Here is a 10508-nt window from a genome sequence, read left to right as displayed (position 1 = left end):
GTGTTCTTAGTTTTTCCTCTCCCGTCGCTTATTTATGCGTTCAAGTTTCGAGACGCGCGATTTTATTGGCTTGTAAATAACGGATATTACGCGCGGCGCCGCATCCCCGCGTTTAAGGACTCCATCGGACGTTATTTAGAGCTCAAAGAGAGGACGGCGCGAGGCGTGACGGCACAACGAAATATCACGATGACGACGCCGTGTCGCGCCGTGCCGAAGGGGGTGAGAAAAGTCTCCCTCGTTTTCTTTCGTCACCGCTCACGAATTTTACGGGAGTTCTATGCTAATATGTTGCCGTCGGTAATTAGCGGGGCCGAGTCGTCTCCCACTATTTTTACCCGCGACGCACCTCGGTCCTCCTCAATGCGAACAAATGCGCTAATTTATTTCAACTCGTGGCTGTCAACGCTTCTTACGCGGGGTAGAATGATGTACGGTTGAGGCGAGATACTTATTTTAAGAAGGAAAAATACTCCACACACGTTTTTCTCAAAACGCCTTAAAATTCATTAATAAGTTTCTACGCGGATATACGCGATGCAAAGGAATTAAATTTCTCGAAACGTGCACTAAAAGACACTTGTGATGAAAGAAAACGGATGGGAATACATGTCGCAGCATTCGACCTAGTTTCGAGCGACTCCATCGGGATCCTCTTATCCCTTTTTATCCCTTTTTGTCCTTGACAAGCTTACTTGAGACTACGAGGACATAACATTGAAACGTGGTGCGAATGCTGTGTGTGTTTCGGCCTGAAAATGATCATACATATGTGGCAGCATCGTGACAAACTTTCTTTCCGTCACCGCTGCACAAAACCGCTACCAAATACATTATAATTTCTGTAAACAGCTGCACAACTCGTAAAGTAGTAGCTTAAAAGTATGATTTAATTAGCGCATTCCACTCGTCCCCCCTCAGATTTTATTTACTTTTGGCGAATTATTTATTCGTTGACTTTTTCCAAGTCTTTGCATCCTCAGAAAGGATTTCCGTTACCGAGACAAAAATAGTCTTGACGCATTTAAACTTCTCACAACCTCACGTAGTATAAAAATAAGACAATATCAAAATAAAATCAATAATTCTCCTCTGTCGAATTAAAAAAGATTGACTCACTATATTGAGACAAGAGTAACTTGTATAAATGTAAGTCTACATATTCTTGCGTTTAGAATAAATTTTCTCTCCATCTTGGCGCCACGATATTCGACAAGAGACGACACTATCATTTTATTTTAGATTTTACAATTTTTCATTTAAGATTAAAGTATTCCTTTCTCTATAACAAATATGATTGGCGCTATATCGATTCCACTTTATGATACATTGAAGTGTAATAGCATTGGATCCGGAAATTTTTTCTGTGGTTGTGATGCTATTAAAAATTTGAAGCAGAAGAAAGACAACGCTGCATTACTCTAATATCTCAACGATGTGTTGCCGCGCGCAATATAAATTCGTCGAGTATTTTAGATGTTGATATAATGAAAATGGTGTAGAAATTTTTGACACACGGTTTATTTCTCGGTTTCGGCGCTGCAGCGGTGTGCGCGTTCGAAATTGTCAACGGACAAAAGGGCGAGAAGGAACAAGTCGTTCGCGAAAGGAGCGTGTAACGATCCGCGCTGGCTTTATACTTCTTGCGATCGTAAATAGTAGCCGGGCGACACCCGTGAGGTAAGCCGCGTTGTATCGAGCACCGTGGAGAAGCGCTTACACGGGGAGGACCAGTATAATGGCGCGTGTTCGCTTCTGCGGGGTGCGAGGATGAGTAATTTACGCGGTTGTTTTTCGTCGTATATTAAACGCGCGCCGGTTAACAGCATCGACGCGCTTAATGATCGATAAGCCCCGGCTGATTGTACATCGCTTACATTCGCGGGTATGACTTACCTTCCTATAAATCGCGAATCGCGCCATCTCTTGCCTCCACTTTCTTTTCATCTCGATTTTTCCGAATAAATCAACTTTGTGCGCCTGCTCTCGCAATATCAAGGGGTATAAATACTGATTTTTTGAATATCGATTCGCGTTCGATGGTAGCTGTAGAAAGTATGGGCTAGTTTTGAACGTAAAGTATCCAAGGGTAATTTTGTAAAATAATAGAGGAAAGTCCTCTATTATGAGATAGGCTGGTAATATGAGATAGCGGGATTTCTGCTAAATTAATAGGCGTCGTCTGTTAGCTCCACCATGAATTTATTGCCCTTGGAGTGAAGTCTGTTTAGTGGAAAATTCATTGTTAGATCGCGTAATCGTTGCGAAAGAAGATTTGTGATTGAATTTGGTTGTTGAAAACACCTGCTACCTCATTTAGAAATCTATCTCATGATAGAGATTTCCTCTATACATCAGGATACGTAAGATTTTCATTTCTCTTCTCATATTTTGTATCGAGTTAGGAGCCAGATTTTATATCTAAGATTTTATTCGCTAAAAGATCTGTCTTACGATGGAAAGAAAACGAGCGGAAACAATTGAATATTGATATTGTTTCGCATTTGAAGAGCGAAGCTTAAAGTCTGATTCTTCATTGTCATAAAAATTGTTTCCCATATTTTATCCTAATATATATTTTCGATGAAATAAACCTGTATATTTACATACATGAAAATGTATATTCACATGCACGATATCGAATGATTGAAATGGAGCAATTCTGTTTTCCCCCTGCTTGCCTTCTCGAGTCTTTCGGCGCTACATATTCATTGATACGCATTTTCATCGGCGGCGGCACTGAAATACGCGCACAAAAGAAAACGAGCGGTGCGTCACGCCGTTTAAGCCACCCCCGCGCGCGTAAGCTCGTATCGATTTTAATTAAACTATAAATATGTATGGACCGTTAGCCGCGGGATGAAAATTCGAATTATCGCGTTGATCCCGCGCAAAGGTCCCCTCGGCGATTACGAATTCCCTTGCGCCCTGACCCGCATGTATTTTTAATATATTATCATTTTGCCGCAGTAATCATAAACAAAGTCAAACTAATGCTGAATGCCGGGTATCAGTGGCCAAAATTATCTAAACATCAAATAGATACTCCAGTAGTCATTTTAAATACGCATTAATTAAAAACGCCTATTTTCTTACCATTTTGCAACAAGACAGATACAAGAATAGAAATTTAAAAAAAATTAATTTCTAGCATCTTTAATGCAAATAAAATATTATTTTGTTTCTAAAATTAATTCTATATGCTATTGTGTATTAATTATTGTTCCGTGAACAAGATATTGTTAAAATGTTTTACAACGAATGAAAATAAAATCATTGGCAAGTTTTTCCAGAGGCTAACATGAAGAAACATCATGCGTATGTGTCATAAATGATATATAAAATGTACGATGAAATAATGCATCAGGTCAACGTTCGGGTCGAATCGCGAGCGAGTCGTTGAGTCTTTGGGGACTAAAATTCAGTCTGCGTCATTATACCGAGTCATAAATTTGGCGAAATCTCTTGAAGGAGTTTCTTCCACATTTCTTCCTCTCGTGCTGCCCATATCGCGCACAATAGGAGTGATCGCACAAAGAAACCGTAGTCTACGTAGGGACGAAATAAATTCGAAGTATCGTCGCTAAAATATCGGTGCACTTTATCACTAACTCGAGGGAAATCGTATTGCACGATGGCGCGCGTCGCGGAACTATTGTTCTCGCCCGATGAAGTCGAGACTCCCCTCGATGTTCCTTTCTGTCGACGACGTGGATATTAAGAAAAACGTTCGTATGACACTAGGTTCTGCAATTTTTAGGAAAAACCGAGTTGAAAGGTGGAAGCTCGGCAGTATTTCTACCAGCATCGTAAGATTGCTTTTCAAGTGCAACGTATACATGCACGAAAAAAAAATGTAGCTAAAAACTGCACGTGGTACAATTTCAGCTAATATTTAGTTGTAATAGCTAAGATTTTGCTACTGTGTCTAGTGTATTAGATGCGACAGCAAACCGTTTGCTGTGGTTTAGAAACTTACAGTTACGGCGGCAAAGTATTTTTAGCAAATCATGATTATCTATGGTAGCGAAAATTTCTTTTCCGGCGTATTGATAAAAATTTTCCGACTGACGGTTTTAGATTGTCCTCTGCGATTTTTATATCAGTTAATATAATATCAACAATTCGTGGAAGGTACATATTAACTTTCCTGCCTCGCGAATAATTTATACAGCTCATTTTAATTGTCAATTAAACGTTAATCTATTCGATACATTTAATAATTATGATCGATGCGCTGCTAATAACTTTCATCACGAAGCTGGCACACACAGCGCGAGAAAATTTAAACCGATTCGCGGATTTTCTGCCGTAATGGCTTTAAACTGTAGTACTTTTATTCGGGCGAAGAGCAATATTTTTCTTTTGCTTCTGGTAATAGAGTCGTAAGCGGATCGCGATCAAGACGCAGTCTTGAAAAAACAATCCAACGCGCTACGATGTCGCGCTTAATAATTCTTTTTTTCGAGCTAGAAAGCACGCGGAGAGCATCGAAAAGAGACGAAATGTGGATGTCTATCACAAATATTTGTACCGAGGGGGAAACCGCCTTATACTTTTGTCTATGGATTTTTAATTTATAGTCGATCTTGTCCCAATAATAAAACTATCGCTAGAGAATTCTAAATCAATTAAGTCGATAATCACAATGTCCATCGGAAGATTCTACCATGGAAATAAGATCCTTAGAGATTCGCTCCAAAAAATTCACTGTGCATCAGGGGCTTGAATAGAAGAACGTTGTCCGAGAGAAAGGGGGTAAGATAAAGAGACTCGGGACGGAGTTCCTTCAGATTTTATCGTGGCCCCCCGAAACGTTAGATTACACTGTTTCGTCCGGAACAAATTGCTCCGGCTATTCCGTCGGAGTGGACTCTCGCGAGGGATTTCGTACCACTATGTTCCTCCAAAGTTCCATCGCAGAGATAGTCCCATGGCCCTCGCCGGAGAGAGCCCTTTAGCCCTACCGTGGACTTGATGAGTCTGGCGGTCCGGTAACGCTTTCGAGACGTCCTTAGCGAAGGCCAGCCTGCTCGTTCTATATTTGCGAGGACATCGCGTCGCGAGTATCGCGTGACGGTAATAAACAGCAGCGGGAATAAGCGAGCAAAGAGGGAACAGCCGCAAGACTCGGAGAGCCGCGAGTAGGGGACGACGCGAGGAGGAGACGAGAGGGAAAAAAAGGAGAGAAAGGGTGGATGTGGAGAAGAAGGGGGTTGAAAGTCAGTCCGGAGCCAAAGTCAATGCCCGGCGAGTGAGGGCGTATAAATCTGCGGCTTAAATTTAGATCGCCGCGAAAACGTCGCCTCCCGCTTCTACACGGTGGTCCGAGAATCGGCCGGTGCTGCCATCGCGTTGAATGTGGCCGCCCGAATTTAAAGAAGGGATTTTTTTAAATATTTTTGGGTAATAGTTTTGGCGCTTCGCGTTGCGCTGCAAGTGTCAACGTCGCGCTACTCGATACTCCGACCGCTACGGAAGCGTTGTACAGGACGAATAAATCTGATGGACGACTTTTCTACATTTTCGAACGAACCGCCTTCGCACTCCAAAATAAGTGTTATTTTCTTGGCAAAGAAATCGCCTTATTCCCCGCAGTCAACATTTTCCGAAATAAATTCTGCTTTTTACGTATCGATACGTCGTCTTTAAATCAGCAGATCTTTTCCGAGCTCCTTCCGCTCGGAAGGTGCCGCTTATTCAAAAGAGTAGGAGTGGCGATTGTATTTAAATGTATATTGAGGCAACCAAGCAGAGAAAGCAGGCGTACGCGTTCTCAAACGCGAAGATTAACCAACGCAAACGCGGGGCCGACTATGAATCTCGTTTGCGTTTGCATTCTAATCTAATATTGCACACCGCGTACATTCCGAGATTGCAGCAAAGTGCACATTCGACCGGACAGTTTTCAGCGCGCAAAGTCGGCGGCGCGGCGGACGGAAAATGCCCTGCTTCGAGCATCGCGGGTTAACATCTGCGAGTCATTTCGGTCGCGTTATTTCCACCGGGCTTCGTCGAACGCGACGTTCCTTTTGCTCGCGCTTTGTCCACATAAGAGTCACCTCCAAAGCGACAGATTTAATTATCGCGCCTATCTCCCGGTCGCGATCGCGCGCATACTTTTTCTCTCCGCTCACGCTCCTTGGAATCAATGGTGCGCGGTATCGCGTTATCCAAACTGGAACGAATGAGATCACCGCGTTCCTAGAACGATATCCGAAGTGACAGCGTAATCGGTGTCGTTGTCCGATAAAGATCTCAGAAAAAATACGAGTACTCGGAACCATGCGGATAATATATTTTATAGCTGGGAGGAGTAGAAAGTCTAACGTGGTGACTGTATATTCCGTGTTCTCGATGTTAGCGAGGGGTAAACCGTTGACCAAAGTCATGTACACCAATGCCTACTAATGCCCAGCGGGCATTACTTTCTTATTATCTTATTTTATCTTATTTTATTAATGTCCTAGCAAGGTCTAATGCTCAGTGATGCCGCAATGTATACCAGAATGCCCTCAGCGGTTTACCCCTCGAGAATTAGCCAATGAGAAATTCTCGATCGTAGATCCCAATTGCAACCAAATCCGCAACCTGTAGTAACGCGGGCTTAAATCCTATTGCCGCGTTGCAAAATGAGGGAAACGTAAAGGCCATTCTACAATTGCGTAAACGTAGTTGTAGGGTTGTAGGAGTAGAAGTAGTAGTAAGTGTTGTACATCAAAGTAATATACGATAGAGTGAGATACGTCGTAATTGAAATGAATGATTGGTTAGCTTTTACGTCCTACATCGTTGTAGTCGTGAAAGATCAAGTTGAGCCATCTTTTACAACAGGCTTTACAATCGGAAATGCTAGTTTAAAACTGTGTTTTACAACACTGTACAACCGCTAACAACCACGTTTACGCAATTGTAGAATAGCCTTAACAGTATGGCGATGACAACGTGGAACAACGAGAATTAGAAATTCTAGTGGAGAGAGAGGGAAGGATAGAAACATTTCGCGGCTATCGCGCGTTTACATTACCGGAATGAACCATTTGGCGGGAGTGCGATCAAAAGCGCGGAAGGCTTCAATAATATCGGGATGCGTTTTCGCCCGGCGCAATATTCGGCGCGGCATTGTACAGCATGCCGTCCTCTAAAATGGGGCAGTATCGTTTCAACTGCAATTCATCGGGCGTGCTTTTGAACGCAACCGGGTAGATAGCAAATACGGGCGCGCGCCGGGGAAACGCGTATATTTTTTTCCGTCAACTTTTCTAAATCGCGAGCGTTAATCTTTAACGAATCATTTGGTCCAAACTGATTTTATTAGAGCTGAAATTTTACTTTCGCTCCGCATCCGCGCTCTTTCGAAATTGAGTTAGGTCTGCGCGTAAACAGTAGAGTTTTACTTTTGACAGACTTTATGAATTCTTTCGCTGTAAAGTAAGAATCGTCTCTGCATTCGCGCGTAACGACGGAAACACGATGACCGATACGTAACGTATACGCGTAAATATTAACTTTGAAGTTCCAATTCCCTGAAATTAATGACAATTTTTAATCCCTGACAACACGTGAGGTGTCACAGATATTTCGGTTGCGATGGCTTCTGAATGTATTATTCCAGTTCGCGTAAGTCAAGTTTCTGCTCCATTGCGTTATAGGTATATGCTTTCGTAGAATGTCCAGAGACGAATATACCCGAAATTGCACGGGCGAGCGCAACGAGCGTGTATGGACGGGTATACCGTGATTTAATTAATTAGCGCGAATTAATCCCAATTAGGGAATCTTGTCTGACGACTGGCAGGTGAGTGGGCCCTCTTCGTAATACGTGAAAGGTATGCCGGTGCTTTCACACCAGTGCCGAAATTCTCGCCTGTTTTGGTTTCGCGGGATCAATATGCGGTCATATTTGCTGGTCAATATTACGTCGTGGTTGTTGTTAATCTTCCTCGATAAAGAAACCGTGTTCTCAATAACGCTTTTGAGATTAAGTTGAGTGGCCAAAAGTTATTAAAAGGGAAGCGTGCAATCGAATTTTTTTTCGCTAGGAAAAATCGTATCCAAAATACGAAATATGAAACGTCATCACGGATTTTTGTATGTATCCTATAATAAAAAAAGCTTTACATTTTTACACTCGAGTTACAATTCGATCCGAGATTTAGTAAGTTCGATGATAACAGTAGCGTGAAATAAGTACAATAAGAGTCGGTGTTTTCTTGACCATGTCTGGCATTTTTAATAATACAGAAAATTTAGTGCGAAAAGTATTACCTCAGCCAGGATTTGAACCTGGACCTCCCTGCACTCTAGGCGGGCGTCTCACCAATTCGACCACTGAGGCATGTGGTAATAATTTGTCGCAATAATAACGTATAAAAATAGCAACAAATTCTGGTGTAGTCGTTTTTTTCGATAGGGGCACTCTTGGAGCCAGTTTCACAAACATCGGTTAACTGCTAACCGAAGGTTAATGGATTCTCTGTCTCTTCTTAAGCCCACTTTACACGATCTATAATTCGCAACAGAATTCGAGACAGAATTCCATTTTTAAATTTTTATGTATCGTGTAATACAGAAAACATTTGAACAATCAGAATTATAATTATAATGCTCCAATTTTGTAAATAGAAAAGCTGCATCAAGTATGTGTAGTGCATGAAAATGCGTGATTAATTGTATATGATTGATTAATTGTATCTGGTCTAATGAAAAACCTTAAGCATTGATTGCTGTGAGTATTTGTGTCCAATCGGCAGGGAAAACGGATCTCATCCATATGTAAATGTTATAACCTACACTAACCTAATCTACAAACATATGTCAATTTAATATATGAAATTATAAAATAGAATTCTATCTTGAATTCTGTCGCGAATTATAGATCGTGTAAAGTGGGCTTTAGAGAACAAGATAAAAAAAGATATTGGCTCTTATCTTCGCTCGTATTTTTCGACTTTTTAAACTGCGCGCCGAGAAGGATTGTCGGCAGTACCTACTTGTTCAAAATGCCAGGTGAAGAAAACACCGACGTTGTTAATTACTGCTGGCGACATTTCAGAATATTCTTATTAGCACAATAATAGTGTTAGAATGGGGTGTGCAAGTAAAATTTTCGACGCAGGTCATGATCGATACTTCCTTCATAATTGTCGATTTGTGGCTACGGAGGAATTAAGCGCAGTAAACTGAAATTAATCTGAAGCCCTTGTTGGAAAAGCGAGCGCGCTTTCATCGCGATACTCGCTTTCATGTAGTTATAATTAATATCCGGCCGCTCAATTCAAATATCATCGGGCGGAACAGGTAAAAGGTTTTTATGCCGTCACGTGATTTAATGCTACGATTGTCGGGGTAATTCATATCGCGCATCGTTTGATTTCAATCTATGGGATATGAAATAGAATTCGATTCGCGCTGTAAATCTCCTGGTCATTATAAGACAAGCGCGTGAAATCGTGTCATGCCGCACGCATTGAAACGACAGCGATATACGTTTCTTTTTTTCACACACGAATCCGCAATAACGTTTCATATTTCGTATTTTGGATACGATTTGTCTTGGCGAAAAAATTCCATTGCGCGCCTCTCTTTTAACAACTTTTTGCTGTTCAACTTTAAATATATCTCAATTACTAAATAAAAGTTCTGCGAAAATTTGCGTGACATTTGATTTGCCGTTTACACTTGATTTTTGCGAAAGTTGCTTCATTTTTCGTTATCACTCATTGTGATATTTCGACAAATGAAATAATTTTTTGTAAACGATATCGGCGCCGTTGAGAATATTCTGTACTCCGTGCCGTGCGTGGGCGAAGCGTCTTAAAATAAAATATGGGGCTTTTCTCCGATCATTTCATTTACATCGGACCGATGATATCTGATTCGCGCGCAGAGTCCTTGGCGTTATAGAATCCCCGATGCGATACGGTATCGTATCATATACAATTCGGGTCGTATCAGCGATCCCGGCGGAAGTCGCCGAGCGGTTGCGGGTATCGGTATAACGGGTATTAATTAATTCCGTGATACACGGGGAAAATACCCCGGCGAAATGATCCCTCCTGCCGTAGCCCGGGGCTGCCAATCGTATCAGTCTGCCGTGCAATCCCGCCTCATCCCGCACGTCCGCTTGTCTTTCTCTTAGCGGAATTAATTGAAACGCACAAAACAGTCTCATTAAGACGAGACAGGTCGACCGAGCTCTCGATCGATATATGGTGACGAGGGTTGCCGTCGACGGGGACCTAAAGTAAAATAAAACCAAGTACGTTGTGCACGTAGGGCGCGCATCCCCGTTCGCCGTCGATCGCGCGGGGTTCCCATAGAGGTATGCATTCGCTCCATTTCAACTTGGCGTCGTTCCCCAAGTTCCATCGGGACACGCATCCCGTGTGTATATATCGTCGGCGTTACTCCCGCAATCCCGCGGAAATCTGATTTTTCCTAAAATCTGAAATTCCGCGCGCGCGTTCTCTCGTCTCGACGCTCAATTAAAATCGAACGCTTTCGTA

At 42.2% G+C, this 10508-nt stretch overlaps 1 protein-coding gene and 1 non-coding gene across 2 annotated transcripts in view; one reads left to right on the top strand and one right to left on the bottom strand.

Annotated features, from left to right (window-relative positions):
* LOC105563897 (tyrosine-protein kinase transmembrane receptor Ror) overlaps positions 1 to 10508 on the top strand; it is a 284316-nt gene that overhangs the window by 5465 nt on the left and 268343 nt on the right. The gene's annotated exons all lie outside the window — the stretch shown is intronic.
* On the bottom strand, positions 8266 to 8338 carry Trnas-aga. The gene has a single exon. It is a non-coding gene; the product is annotated as a tRNA-Ser (tRNA).

This window comes from Vollenhovia emeryi, unplaced genomic scaffold (genome assembly GCF_000949405.1).
Source record: "Vollenhovia emeryi isolate VEMERY1.0 unplaced genomic scaffold, V.emery_V1.0 DF939170.1, whole genome shotgun sequence".
NCBI classification, from domain to species: domain Eukaryota; kingdom Metazoa; phylum Arthropoda; class Insecta; order Hymenoptera; family Formicidae; genus Vollenhovia; species Vollenhovia emeryi.
Note: the sequence above shows the minus strand (reverse complement) of the source record. Positions and strands in the feature narration are given on the sequence as shown.